Source organism: Biomphalaria glabrata, chromosome 7 (genome assembly GCF_947242115.1).
Source record: "Biomphalaria glabrata chromosome 7, xgBioGlab47.1, whole genome shotgun sequence".
NCBI lineage: Eukaryota > Metazoa > Mollusca > Gastropoda > Planorbidae > Biomphalaria > Biomphalaria glabrata.
This window is the reverse complement of record NC_074717.1, coordinates 48,353,448-48,369,823: the sequence shown is the minus strand read 5'-3', so window position 1 is coordinate 48,369,823 and position 16,376 is coordinate 48,353,448. Positions and strand designations below refer to the sequence as shown.

The 16,376-nt window shown below is 30.4% G+C and overlaps 1 long non-coding RNA gene across 1 annotated transcript; it reads right to left on the bottom strand.

Moving 5' to 3' along the window:
* Positions 1 to 11,080: 11,080 nt before the first annotated feature.
* LOC129927381 (uncharacterized) lies at positions 11,081 to 16,055 on the bottom strand. Its single transcript, XR_008778997.1, has 3 exons — positions 15,919 to 16,055; positions 15,527 to 15,639; positions 11,081 to 11,309 (listed from the first exon to the last, which is right to left on the bottom strand). It is a non-coding gene; the product is annotated as an uncharacterized LOC129927381 (long non-coding RNA).
* Positions 16,056 to 16,376: the final 321 nt, after the last annotated feature.

Below are 16,376 nucleotides of genomic sequence, written 5' to 3'. Positions count from 1 at the left end.
ACATTTGTTACATGCAGACAAAATTAAAATTTTTAAATAAGTATTGAGAAGATTCTTTGGTTTGATTAGCAGGATATATATTTAAATGATTTACCAAGATAAAAATCATATATTACTGTATAAAATAATTACATTAAATGAATGTAAAATTAAAAAAAGAGTGATAAGGCCCTTAATGTAATTAACACCATTTTTTTTTACAAAATACATTAAATTCTTACCATTACCTATCAATCAGTCTGTTGAACCATGGGGGCACCACACAAGATCTGTCAACAGCCCTTCTATATTCCTCTCTGTACTTAGCCCTGGATAAACCATTTCATGGCAGACCTGCCTATTCTTTCATGTCTTTACATTGCTCTCTGTCTTTCATTCTTCATCCTGGAACTCAATGGTCAAAGGAGCATAACCCTGGTATTATTTTCTGGAAATAAAAAAAGACTGATTTAGTCCCTTAATGTAATTAACACAATTTTTTTTAAAAAATACATTAAATTCTTACCATTACCAATCAATTAGTCTGTTGAACCATGGGGGCACCACACAAGATCTGTCAACAGCCCTTCTATATTCCTTTCTGTACTTAGCCCTGGATAAACCATTTCTTGGCAGACCTGCCCATTCTTTGATGTCTTTCCATCTCTCTGTCTTCCTTCTTTGTACACAAATGGGGAAAAAATGGACCATAATTCTTAAAAAAGAAATTTAATATCATTAAAGAAAATTTAATTTAATTTCTAATTATTAATAAAATATCTTACCAGAATGCTAGCCACACTTTCTAAAACTATGACCAGTGCCTTATTTAAATCTTGAATTATATTTCTAGTCTAGGAGTTCCAATCAATTTTGTTGTATACAAAGGCCATGATACTGATTATAGGAATATACCAGATGTCTGTTTCAGCATCTGAGTAAATAAATTAATGAAACTCCTATGACTCTAAGTTAGGGTAATGTCATCTTTCATATCTGTATTAAAAAAACACAAAAAAAAACAAAAAAAAACTGGACATACATTCCTCATTATCAGTTCCCATCCTGTTTGTCATTTAAATATTTTGGACATTCCTTTTACATTCCAGCCAAGATCTTGCAGCGGACAGTAGAAAATGGCAGTTTGAACTTCAGATCATTGTGTCAACCGTCTTGTGCAAACCACAAAACCAGGCAGTGTAATCAAGATCTACCTAAGAATGAAAAATACTATCAGATACAATTTCACATTACATCTAAAAAAGGATAGCTATATTTAACTTGATCTAGTAGAAGATGTACAACTATCATACCCATATAATGTAGATTAACAAACTGATTCAAGATAAATACTATTATCTTCTTATCTTATATAATACAGACGTTATTTCAAAAAAGAAGATGATTACGTCCTACGCGTCAAACATTTAGTCATGCATATTAACCAATGACTTAAATTCTGCCAAGTCACTGGTTTTCCTGGCTAGCTCAGGCAACCCATTCCATGCTCTAATAGCACTAGGGAAGAAGGAGTATTTGTACAAATTTGTCCTAGCATATGGGACGAGGAATGTGCCTTTATCTTTGTGTCTTTCAGAGTATTTTATTAAATTTTGTTTTTGTATTTGAAGATTATGGTTCAGTGTTTTATGTATGATTGCTACTTTACTTTTGAGCCTTCTGTCCTGAAGACTTTCTAAATTTAGTGATTTTACTAAAGGTGTTACTCTAGTCAAATGTGAATATTCGTTTGTTATGAATCGCACTGCTCTATTTTGTGTCTATTCTAGTTTCTTAATGTTTTCTTGAGTTGTGGGGTCCCAAACAGAGGATGCATATTCTATTATTGGCCTAACCAAAGTTTTAAATAACATTTTAGTTTTATGTTCTTATTTGATTTATAGAAATTTCTTTTAATAAATCCTAATGCTTTGTTTGATTTTTTTGTAGTTTCATCAATATGTGGATTCCATGACAGTTTTTCATTTATTATAACACCTAGGTATTTTGCGTTTTTAGTCTGTGTTACTGGTTTGCCATGAATAAGATAAGTGGAATTAATTTGTTTTAGTTTTTTTGTTACTCTTAACAACTGACATTTTTCTGGGTGGAAAGACATGCTCCAATTTGATTCCCATTTCTGTAATTCATCTAATTCTCTTTGTAAAATATCTGTGTCTTGTGTTGTTTTTATTGTTCTATATATTATGCAATCGTCTGCAAATAATCTGACTTTTGTTCCTGAAGTAATGCAATTTGGTAAATCATTTATGTAAATTAAAAATAGTAGTGGACCCAAGACTGTTCCTTGAGGTACACCTGAGTTTACTATTATCGGTGTTGATTTAGAGCCATTTATTATTACAGTTTGTTCTCTCCCTATCAGAAAGTCCTTAATCCACTGATGCAGTGGACCATTAATGCCGAAATATTTTAATTTTTTAAGCAAACTATGGTGGTGAACTTTGTCAAAAGCCTTAGAAAAATCTAGTAAGATAGCATCTATTTGTTCACTATTATATTAAGCCAATCCTACACCCATACTACTTGTATACATAAAATTGGGTGGATCTAGAATTTTAGATCTAGATAGACTAGATTTTTATTAAAATTCTAGATCTTTTCTATTAAGTAATAAAAACCTTTAAAATGTATTTTAATATGGATGAAGCTGAACAGAAAGGATTGGAAAATAGTCGATGCCAACGCAGAGGCACTTGTTCTCGTATGAGCCATAGTTGTCTATTGACTGAAGGTGGTGGAGATAATTCAACAAGATGATTTACAATGTAATTCAAGAGATCTGTCTAGGTTAGTTCATTATTTTTCTTGAAGATTTCTATGATCAAGTCTAGATTTTCTAGATCTAGCATCATATACAATAATTTCTAGAGATCTAGTGCTAAGTCCTATACATATGGGATCTAGATCTAATCAAGATCTATCTAAAATCAGAATAAAAAATATGGAATGTCACACTAGATTTAGAATAGAATAGCAAAGTTTTACCAATATCTAGATTTTTAGTCCAGTAAATCAACTTATATAGATCAAAATATAAATTAAATTCACCTTTATCTATCCCTTAGTCTGATGGACTGTTAAGGCACCACACAAGGTTTGTCGACCATTCTTTTCCTCACCGTCTTTTGAATGACTAATTCCTGAGAATAGTAAACCGTTATTGTTAAAGAATATACAGGTAATCAGTGCTTTTTTGTAAAGAAATAGGTGCCGGAGCTCAGTGATGGATTGCCTTTTAACAACTAATAAATAAATAATAAACTTTAAAATACAAAAGTAACTTTTTCGCTGCATTGAAAAAAGTGCCGGTACGCTGTACCAGTGCTTACTGTAATGCTGCTGACCTGAAAAATTGTAGTTAAACTAAATAATACAGTAATATTAAGCCCATACTAATTAGTCTTAGATATATAGATCTAGAAATTATATTGACATTGTGTAGATCTAGTCAATCTAGATTTCAAAGCAAAGAAAACAGAAGAACGGTAGACCATAAGGCAAAGACGATAGGATTGACATGGACCAAGCTGAAGAAATCCAGAATATTTATTGAAAATTTTAAGTTAGATCTAGACTAATAATCTAGAATACTAGGACTATAGTAATCTATACATTCTTTTCTAGACTCTACTAGACAAACTCTAATGATGATTCTAATATTAAATATGTAGATCTAGAGCAGTGGTTCCCAAATTTTTTTGTCTCGTAGACCCCTTGCCATGTTTTCTGCTTTTCGGTAAAACCCCTGCTAAACTAACTTATATTTTTTTTTTTTGTATTTTTTTTTTTTAGATAAATTTTTTTAATTTTTATTTTTATTTATTTTTTTATTTTTTTTAGATAATTTTTTTTTTTTTCTTTTAATTTTTTTTTTTTTTTCGAGAATTGACTTTCCCGGTACTGACTTCACTGTAGACCAGTGGTTCCCAAACTTTTATAAAAAAATTTTTATAATTTTTTTAAAAAATTTTTTTATTTTTTTTTTCCGAGAATTGACTATCTTGGGACTAACTTCACTGTAGACCAGTGGTTCCCAAAATTTTAGTAAAATTTTTTTTTTTTTTTTTTGTTGTTTTTTATATAAAAAAAATTTTTTTTTAATTTTTTTTTTTCAATTTTTTTTTTTAGATAAATTTTTTTTTGTAATTTCTTTAGATAAATTTTGTTTTAAATTTTTTTTTTTTTTTTTTCAGAATTCACTATCCCAGGACTGATTTCACTGTAGACCAGTGGTTCCCAAACATTCAGTAAATTTTTTTTTTTTTTTTTTATTTTTTTTTATAAATTTTTTTTTTTTTTTTTTTTTTTTTTTTTTTTTTTTTTTTTTTTTTTTTTTTTTTTTTTTTTTTTTATAAAATGTTTTTTTTTAATTTTTTTTTTTTTTTTTTAGTAAATTTTTTTTTTTTAACTTTTTTTATTTTTTTTAAATTTTTTTAGATAAATTTTGTTTTAAATTTTTTTTTTTTTTTTTTTTTTGAGAATTCACTATTGCGGAACTGACTTCACTGTAGACCAGTGGTTCCCAAACTTTTTTGTTTCGTAGACCCCTTGCCATGTTTTCTGCTTTTTGTAGACCCCCTGCTTAACTTATATTGCTTTTGTTTTTCAATTTATTTGAAAACTAATTTCTAATTTTAGTGAGTTGAAGAGTAAAATGCAATTTAAAAATACATATAAGTATTAAATAATAACTCATTTTTATTGATAAAATTCAAATTTAACCAATTTAATATGTATTGCTGGAATCATCAAACACACTGGAAATGTTTTTTTACCCAGGCTTATCATCTGTTCCTATGGATGTCATGTTTCATACATTCTATAAAGAAGACATTCAAACAATAAATATTAATTAATTAATTTGTTTTAAGTATCATTGTAAAAATTTTCGCAAAGAGTTTCTCGTGTATCTTTCACGTGTCCGCCGAACTGTTTTCACTAAAGGGGAAGGGACGAAGGCGAGTAACTGGCACCTTAGCCGGTAGGCTTCAAGCAGGAAGAGCTCATTAGCCACATAGCAGAAGGAAAACTGAATTTAAAAATCTGCTGCCTTGCAACTATTCCCAAACATGGGAAAGCTGTCGTGGGTCAACCCTGAGGAAAAATAAGGAGCTGGCAACCCCTAGGCAGTTTACAGCACACAGTGCTACACCCCATCAGAGCCTGTGACGCCACTGGTTCCAAACTGATCCCAAACTGTATATATTTCCTTTGCAAAGAATCGCATAAGAAGCTTTTAATTTGATAACTCATGCCACCGATGTGCCCTTGAACTGTATTTTTGTTTAAAGAAATTCTTTTAATAATATCAGATGTAGGTGTGTGTAAAACAGTTTTCACAACTACAACGGCTGGTAAAATCAATGTTTTACCTATGTTTCCATATTTTGCTATAAGTAAAGAGATATTGTAAGATGCTCACAAACCAACATCTTCTCTATATATATATGATGTTGAAGTGAGATTGTGTGGGTCTATTCTTAACTTTATCTTTGAGTGCTAGAAAATTTTTAAATCTTTATCTATTTTGTTAGGGTGACATTGTCTCAGATGATCCTCTAGCAATTGGTTTCGTATCATTATTTTAAAAAAGTCACTTAGGCAACGGCTTGTTTGACAAGGAAGGAATGAATCCCAGTTTTAAATAATCAATGCTGGACAGTGTACATTTCTTTTCGTTAAACATTTGTTACATGCAGACAAAATTAAAATTTTTAAATAAGTATTGAGAAGATTCTTTGGTTTGATTAGCAGGATATATATTTAAATGATTTACCAAGATAAAAATCATATATTACTGTATAAAATAATTACATTAAATGAATGTAAAATTAAAAAAAGAGTGATTAAGTCCCTTAATGTAATTAACACCATTTTTTTTACAAAATACATTAAATTCTTACCATTACCTATCAATCAGTCTGTTGAACCATGGGGGCAACACACAAGATCTGTCAACAGCCCTTCTATATTCCTCTCTGTACTTAGCCCTGGATAAACCATTTCATGGCAGACCTGCCTATTCTTTCATGTCTTTACATTGCTCTCTGTCTTTCATTCTTCATCCTGGAACTCAATGGTCAAAGGAGCATAACCCTGGTATTATTTTCTGGAAATAAAAAAAGACTGATTTAGTCCCTTAATGTAATTAACACAATTTTTTTTAAAAAATACATTAAATTCTTACCATTACCAATCAATTAGTCTGTTGAACCATGGGGGCACCACACAAGATCTGTCAACAGCCCTTCTATATTCCTCTCTGTACTTAGCCCTGGATAAACCATTTCTTGGCAGACCTGCCCATTCTTTGATGTCTTTCCATCTCTCTGTCTTCCTTCTTTGTACACAAATGGGGAAAAAATGGACCATAATTCTTAAAAAAGAAATTTAATATCATTAAATAAAATTTAATTTAATTTCTAATTATTAATAAAATATCTTACCAGAATGCTAGCCACACTTTCTAAAACTATGACCAGTGCCTTATTTAAATCTTGAATTATATTTCTAGTCTAGGAGTTCCAATCAATTTTGTTGTATACAAAGGCCATGATACTGATTATAGGAATATACCAGATGTCTGTTTCAGCATCTGAGTAAATAAATTAATGAAACTCCTATGACTCTAAGTTAGGGTAATGTCATCTTTCATATCTGTATTAAAAAAACACAAAAAAAAACAAAAAAAAACTGGACATACATTCCTCATTATCAGTTCCCATCCTTTTTGTCATTTAAATATTTTGGACATTCCTTTTACATTCCAGCCAAGATCTTGCAGCGGACAGTAGAAAATGGCAGTTTGAACTTCAGATCATTGTGTCAACCATCTCGTGCAAACCACAAAACCAGGCAGTGTAATCAAGATCTACCTAAGAATGAAAAATACTATCAGATACAATTTCATATTACATCTAAAAAAGGATAGCTATATTTAACTTGATCTAGTAGAAGATGTACAACTATCATACCCATATAATGTAGATTAACAAACTGATTCAAGATAAATACTATTATCTTCTTATCTTATATAATACAGACGTTACTTCAAAAAAGAAGATGATTACGTCCTACGCGTCAAACATTTAGTCATGCATATTAACCAATGACTTAAATTCTGCCAAGTCACTGGTTTTCCTGGCTAGCTCAGGCAACCCATTCCATGCTCTAATAGCACTAGGGAAGAAGGAGTATTTGTACAAATTTGTCCTAGCATATGGGACGAGGAATGTGCCTTTATCTTTGTGTCTTTCAGAGTATTTTATTAAATTTTGTTTTTGTATTTGAAGATTATGGTTCAGTGTTTTATGTATGATTGCTACTTTACTTTTGAGCCTTCTGTCCTGAAGACTTTCTAAATTTAGTGATTTTACTAAAGGTGTTACTCTAGTCAAATGTGAATTTTCGTTTGTTATGAATCGCACTGCTCTATTTTGTGTCTGTTCTAGTTTCTTAATGTTTTCTTGAGTAATGGGGTCCCAAACGGAGGATGCATATTCTATTATTGGCCTAACCAAAGTTTTAAATAACATTTTAGTTTTATGTTCTTATTTGATTTATAGAAATTTCTTTTAATAAATCCTAATGCTTTGTTTGATTTTTTTGTAGTTTTATCAATATGTGGATTCCATGACAGTTTTTCATTTATTATAACACCTAGGTATTTTGCGTTTTTAGTCTGTGTTACTGGTTTGCCATGAATAAGATAAGTGGAATTAATTTGTTTTAGTTTTTTTGTTACTCTTAACAACTGACATTTTTCTGGGTGGAAAGACATGCTCCAATTTGATTCCCATTTCTGTAATTCATCTAATTCTCTTTGTAAAATATCTGTGTCTTGTGTTGTTTTTATTGTTCTATATATTATGCAATCGTCTGCAAATAATCTGATATTTGTTCCTGAAGTAATGCAATTTGGTAAATCATTTATGTAAATTAAAAATAGTAGTGGACCCAAGACTGTTCCTTGAGGTACACCTGAGTTTACTGTTATCGGTGTTGATTTAGAGCCATTTTTTATTACAGTTTGTTCTCTCCCTATCAGAAAGTCCTTAATCCACTGATGCAGTGGACCATTAATGCCGAAATATTTTAATTTTTTAAGCAAACTATGGTGGTGAACTTTGTCAAAAGCCTTAGAAAAATCTAGTAAGATAGCATCTATTTGTTTACTATTATATTAAGCCAATCCTACACCCATACTACTTGTATACATAAAATTGGGTGGATCTAGAATTTTAGATCTAGATAGACTAGATTTTTATTAAAATTCTAGATCTTTTCTATTAAGTAATAAAAACCTTTAAAATGTATTTTAATATGGATGAAGCTGAACAGAAAGGATTGGAAAATAGTCGATGCCAACGCAGAGGCTCTTGTTCTCGTATGAGCCATAGTTGTCTATTGACTGAAGGTGGTGGAGATAATTCAACAAGATGATTTACAATGTAATTCAAGAGATCTGTCTAGGTTAGTTCATTATTTTTCTTGAAGATTTCTATGATCAAGTCTAGATTTTCTAGATCTAGCATCATATACAATAATTTCTAGAGATCTAGTGCTAAGTCCTATACATATGGGATCTAGATCTAATCAAGATCTATCTAAAATCAGAATAAAAAATATGGAATGTCACACTAGATTTAGAATAGAATAGCAAAGTTTTACCAATATCTAGATTTTTAGTCCAGTAAATCAACTTATATAGATCAAAATATAAATTAAATTCACCTTTATCTATCCCTTAGTCTGATGGACTGTTAAGGCACCACACAAGGTTTGTCGACCATTCTTTTCCTCACCGTCTTTTGAATGACTAATTCCTGAGAATAGTAAACCGTTATTGTTAAAGAATATACAGGTAATCAGTGCTTTTTTGTAAAGAAATAGGTGCCGGAGCTCAGTGATGGATTACCTTTTAACAACTAATAAATAAATAATAAACTTTAAAATACAAAAGTAACTTTTTCGCTGCATTGAAAAAAGTGCCAGTACGCTGTACCAGTGCTTACTGTAATGCTGCTGACCTAAAAAATTGTAGTTAAACTAAATAATACAGTAATATTAAGCCCATACTAATTAGTCTTAGATATATAGATCTAGAAATTATATTGACATTGTGTAGATCTAGTCAATCTAGATTTCAAAGCAAAGAAAACAGAAATTATATTTCATCACTGAGCTCCAGCACCTATTTCTTTACAAAAAAGCACTGATTACCTGTATATTCTTTAACAATAACGGTTTACTATTCTCAGGAATTAGTCATTCAAAAGACGGTGAAGAAAAGAATGGTCGACAAACCTTGTGTGGTGCCTTAACAGTCCAACAGACTAAGGGATAGATAAAAAGGTGAATTTAATTTATATCTTGATCTATATAAGTTGATTTACTGGACTAAAAATCTAGATATTGGTAAAACTTTGCTATTCTATTCTAAATCTAGTGTGACATTCCATATTTTTTATTCTGATTTTAGATAGATCTTGATTAGATCTAGATCCCATATGTATAGGACTTAGCACTAGATCTCTAGAAATTATTGTATATGATGCTAGATCTAGAAAATCTAGACTTGATCATAGAAATCTTCATGAAAAATAATGAACTAACCTAGACAGATCTCTTGAATTACATTGTAAATCATCTTGTTGAATTATCTCCACCACCTTCAGTCAATAGACAACTATGGCTCATACGAGAACAAGAGCCTCTGCGTTGGCATCGACTATTTTCCAATCCTTTCTGTTCAGCTTCATCCATATTAAAATACATTTTAAAGGTTTTTATTACTTAATAGAAAAGATCTAGAATTTTAATAAGAATCTAGTCTATCTAGATCTAAAATTCTAGATCCACCCAATTTTATGTATACAAGTAGTATGGGTGTAGGATTGGCTTAATATAATAGTGAACAAATAGATGCTATCTTACTAGATTTTTCTAAGGCTTTTGACAAAGTTCACCACCATAGTTTGCTTAAAAAATTAAAATATTTCGGCATTAATGGTCCACTGCATCAGTGGATTAAGGACTTTCTGATAGGGAGAGAACAAACTGTAATAAAAAATGGCTCTAAATCAACACCGATAACAGTAAACTCAGGTGTACCTCAAGGAACAGTCTTGGGTCCACTACTATTTTTAATTTACATAAATGATTTACCAAATTGCATTACTTCAGGAACAAAAGTCAGATTATTTGCAGACGATTGCATAATATATAGAACAATAAAAACAACACAAGACACAGATATTTTACAAAGAGAATTAGATGAATTACAGAAATGGGAATCAAATTGGAGCATGTCTTTCCACCCAGAAAAATGTCAGTTGTTAAGAGTAACAAAAAAACTAAAACAAATTAATTCCACTTATCTTATTCATGGCAAACCAGTAACACAGACTAAAAACGCAAAATACCTAGGTGTTATAATAAATGAAAAACTGTCATGGAATCCACATATTGATGAAACTACAAAAAAATCAAACAAAGCATTAGGATTTATTAAAAGAAATTTCTATAAATCAAATAAGAACATAAAACTAAAAACTTTGGTTAGGCCAATAATAGAATATGCATCCTCCGTTTGGGACCCCTCAACTCAAGAAAACATTAAGAAACTAGAACAGACACAAAATAGAGCAGTGCGATTCATAACAAACGAATATTCACATTTGACTAGAGTAACACCTTTAGTAAAATCACTAAATTTAGAAAGTCTTCAGGACAGAAGGCTCAAAAGTAAAGTAGCAATCATACATAAAACACTGAACCATAATCTTCAAATACAAAAACAAAATTTAATAAAATACTCTGAAAGACACAAAGATAAAGGCACATTCCTCGTCCCATATGCTAGGACAAATTTGTACAAATACTCCTTCTTCCCTAGTGCTATTAGAGCATGGAATGGGTTGCCTGAGCTAGCCAGGAAAACCAGTGACTTGGCAGAATTTAAGTCATTGGTTAATATGCATGACTAAATGTTTGACGCGTAGGACGTAATCATCTTCTTTTTTGAAGTAACGTCTGTATTATATAAGATAAGAAGATAATAGTATTTATCTTGAATCAGTTTGTTAATCTACATTATATGGGTATGATAGTTGTACATCTTCTACTAGATCAAGTTAAATATAGCTATCCTTTTCTAGATGTAATGTGAAATTGTATCTTATAGTATTTTTCATTCTTAGGTAGATCTTGATTACACTGCCTGGTTTTGTGGTTTGCACGAGACGGTTGACACAATGATCTGAAGTTTAAACTGCCATTTTCTACTGTCCGCTGCAAGATCTTGGCTGGAATGTAAAAGGAATGTCCAAAATATTTAAATGACAAACAGGATGGGAACTGATAATGAGGAATGTATGTCCAGTTTTTTTTTTTTTTTTTTTGTTTTTTTTTTAAATACAGATATGAAAGATGACATTACCCTAACTTAGAGTCATAGGAGTTTCATTAATTTATTTACTCAGATGCTGAAACAGACATCTGGCATATTCCTATAATCAATATCATGGCCTTTGTATACAACAAAATTGATTGGAACTCCTAGACTAGAAATATAATTCAAGATTTAAATAAGGCACTGGTCATAGTTTTAGAAAGTGTGGCTAGCATTCTGGTAAGATATTTTATTAATAATTAGAAATTAAATTAAATTTTATTTAATGATATTAAATTTCTTTTTTAAGAATTATGGTCCATTTTTTCCCCATTTGTGTACAAAGAAGGAAGACAGAGAGATGGAAAGACATCAAAGAATGGGCAGGTCTGCCAAGAAATGGTTTATCCAAGGCTAAGTACAGAGAGGAATATAGAAGGGCTGTTGACAGATCTTGTGTGGTGCCCCCATGGTTCAACAGACTAATTGATTAGTAATGGTAAGAATTTAATGTATTTTAAAAAAAAATTTGTGTTAATTACATTAAGCGACTTAATCAGTCTTTTTTTATTTCCAGAAAATAATACCAGGGCTATGCTCCTTTGACCATTGAGTTCCAGGATGAAGAATGAAAGACAGAGAGCAATGTGAAGACATCAAAGAATGGGCAGATCTGCCATGAAATGGTTTATCCAGGGCTAAGTACAGAGAGGAATATAGAAGGGCTGTTGACAGATCTTGTGTGGTGCCCCCATGGTTCAACAGACTGATTGATAGGTAATGGTAAGAATTTAATGTATTTTGTAAAAAAATGGTGTTAATTACATTAAGGGACTTAATCAGTCTTTTTTTATTTCCAGAAAATAATACCAGGGTTATCTTCCTTTGACCATTGAGTTCCAGGATGAAGAATGAAAGACAGAGAGCAATGTGAAGACATGAAAGAATGGGTAGATACGAAACCAATTGCTAGAGGATCATCTGAGACAATGTCACCCTGACAAAATAGATAAAGATTTAAAAATTTTCTAGCACTCAAAGATAAAGTTAAGAATAGACCCACACAATCTCACTTCAACATCATATATAAATAGAGAAGATGTTGGTTTGTGAGCATCTTACAATATCTCTTTACTTATAGCAAAATATGGAAACATAGGTAAAACATTGATTTTACCAGCCGTTGTAGTTGTGAAAACTGTTTTACACACACCTACATCTGATATTATTAAAAGAATTTCTTTAAACAAAAATACAGTTCAAGGGCACATCGGTGGCATGAGTTATCAAATTAAAAGCTTCTTATGTGATTCTTTGCAAAGGAAATATATACAGTTTGGGATCAGTTTGGAACCAGTGGCGTCACAGGCTCTGATGGGGTGTAGCGCTGTGTGCTGTAAACTGCCTAGGGGTTGCCAGCTCCTTATTTTTCCTCAGGGTTGACCCACGACAGCTTTCCCATGTTTGGGAATAGTTGCAAGGCAGCAGATTTTTAAATTCAGTTTTCCTTCTGCTATGTGGCTAATGAGCTCTTCCTGCTTGAAGCCTACTGGCTAAGGGGCCAGTTACTGGCCTTTGTCCCTTCCCCTTAAGTGAAAACAGTTCGGCGGACACGTGAAAGATACACGAGAAACTCTTTGTGAACACTTTTACAATGATACTTAAAACAAATTAATTAATTAATATTTATTGTTTGAATGTCTTCTTTATAGAATGTATGAAACATGACATCCATAGGAACAGATGATAAGCCTGGGTAAAAAAACATTTCCAGTGTGTTTGATGATTCCAGCAATACATATTAAATTGGTTAAATTTGAATTTTATCAATAAAATTGAGTTATTATTTAATACTTTATATGTATTTTTAAATTGCATTTTACTCTTCAACTAACTAAAATTAGAAATTAGTTTTCAAATAAATTGCAAAAAAAAAAGCAATATAAGTTAAGCAGGGGGTCTACCAAAAAGCAGAAAACATGGCAAGGGGTCTACGAAACAAAAAAGTTTGGGAACCACTGGTCTACAGTGAAATCGGTCCCGCGATAGTGAATTCTTCTCAAAAAAAAAAAAAAAAAATTTAAAACAAAATTTATCTAAAAAATTTAAAAAAAAAAATAAAAAATTATCTAAAAAAAAAAAAATTTATCTAAAAAAAAAAAAAAAAAAAAATATATATATATATATATATATATATATATCAAAAAAAAAAAAAAAAAAAAAAAAAAAAAAAAAAAAAAAAAAAAAAAAATTAAAAAAAAAAAAAAAATGAAAAAAAAAAAAAAAAAAAATATTAAAAAAAAAAAATTAAAAAAAAATAAAAAAAAAAAATTTTACTAAATGTTTGGGAACCACTGGTCTACAGTGAAGTCAGTCCTGGGATAGTGAATTCTCGAAAAAAAAAAAAAAAAAATTTAAAACAAAATTTATCTAAAAAAATTTTAAAAAAATAAATTTTAAAACAAAATTTATCTAAAAAAATTTAAAAAAAAAAAAAAATTATCTAAAAAAAAACATTAAAAAAAAAAAAAAAAAAAAATTTTACTAAAATTTTGGGAACCACTGGTCTACAGTGAAGTCAGTCCCAAGATAGTCAATTCTCGGAAAAAAAAAAAAAAAAAAAAAAAAAAAAAAAAAAAAAAAAAAAAAAAAATTTTTTTTTAAATTATAAAATTTTTTTTTTTAAAGTTTGGGAACCACTGGTCTACAGTGAAGTCAGTACCTGGATAGTCAATTTTCGAAAAAAAAAAAAATTAAAAAAAAAAAAAAAAATTATCTAAAAAAAAATAAAAAAAAAATAAAAATAAAAATTTAAAAAAATTTATCTAAAAAAAAAATACAAAAAAAAAAAATATAAGTTAAGCAGGGGTTCTACCGAAAAGCAGAAAACATGGCAAGGGGTCTACGAGACAAAAAAGTTTGGGAACCACTGCTCTAGATCTACATATTTAATATTAGAATCATCATTAGAGTTTGTCTAGTAGAGTCTAGAAAAGAATGTATAGATTACTATAGTCCTAGTATTCTAGATTATTAGTCTAGATCTAACTAAAAATTTTCAATAAATATTCTGGATTTCTTCAGCTTGGTCCATGTCGATCCTATCGTCTTTGCCTTATGGTCCACAGTTCTTCTGTTTTCTTTGCTTTGAAATCTAGATTGACTAGATCAGTGATGCCCAAACTACGGCCCGCGGGCCAGATGCGGCCCGCAACGTGGTTCCATCCGGCCCGCCGAAACGTCGGCACTATGTGTAGAAATCTACCTTCCAAACAAAAAAAAAAAAAAAAAGGTTGAAAAAATGTATCTTTACCTACGTTTGGGCCCTCACTTTTTTCTCTCATGGATTGGTACCATGAACTTTAACATTTTTGTGTTTATGAAATGGGACTCTGAATGTAGAATCTACCAGGACAAGTTAGCAGATCTTTACTTTTTTTTTTTTTTTGTTGAACATGATAATAAGCCAACATATTTATTTTGTAAAGAAAGTGTGGCTGTTTAATAAAACAACTTAAAAACGGCATTATAAAATAAATATGGTGGCATTCTTGGTTTGAGTCGCGAATAAAAAATTGTTAAATACTATGCTTAGATATTGGAGGATATTTATCAAAAAGAGACCACAACATGAGCCAGTGTTGCTCACATTTAAGTAGAGAATGTAACCTATTGTCTGACGCGTAAAAAAATATAATTGTCAAATAACCTAATAATTAAGTGTCAAATCCATAGGTTTCTACCAAAATAGTTTCAGAACAATTTTATTTTATTTTTATAACTTTCCGTTCATGTGGCCCGCGAGATGAGTGTTGGAAATTATAATGACCCGCGGGTAAAATTAGGTTGGGCATCACTGGACTAGATCTACACAATTTCAATATAATTTCTAGATCTATATATCTAAGACTAATTAGTATGTGCTTAATATTACTGTATTATTTAGTTTAACTACAATTTTTCAGGTCAGCAGCATTACAGTAAGCACTGGTACAGCGTACCGGCACTTTTTTCAATGCAGCGAAAAAGTTACTTTTGTATTTTAAAGTTTATTATTTATTTATTAGTTGTTAAAAGGCAATCCATCACTGAGCTCCGGCACCTATTTCTTTACAAAAAAGCACTGATTACCTGTATATTCTTTAACAATAACGGTTTACTATTCTCAGGAATTAGTCATTCAAAAGACGGTGAGGAAAAGAATGGTCGACAAACCTTGTGTGGTGCCTTAACAGTCCAACAGACTAAGGGATAGATAAAGGTGAATTTAATTTATATCTTGATCTATATAAGTTGATTTACTGGACTAAAAATCTAGATATTGGTAAAACTTTGCTATTCTATTCTAAATCTAGTGTGACATTCCATATTTTTTTATTCTGATTTTAGATAGATCTTGATTAGATCTAGATCCCATATGTATAGGACTTAGCACTAGATCTCTAGAAATTATTGTATATGATGCTAGATCTAGTAAATCTAGACTTGATCATAGAAATCTTCAAGAAAAATAATGAACTAACCTAGACAGATCTCTTGAATTACATTGTAAATCATCTTGTTGAATTATCTCCACCACCTTCAGTCAATAGACAACTATGGCTCATACGAGAACAAGAGCCTCTGCGTTGGCATCGACTATTTTCCAATCATTTCTGTTAAACTTCATCCATATTAAAATACATTTTAAAGATTTTTATTACTTAATAGAAAAGATCTAGAATTTTAATAAGAATCTAGTCTATCTAGATCTAAAATTCTAGATCCACCCAATTTTATGTATACAAGTAGTATGGGTGTAGGATTGGCTTAATAGTATTTATCTTGAATCAGTTTGTTAATCTACATTATATGGGTATGATAGTTGTACATCTTCTACTAGATCAAGTTAAATATAGCTATCCTTTTCTAGATGTAATGTGAAATTGTATCTTATAGTATTTTTCATTCTTAGGTGGATCTTGATTAAACTGCCTGGTTT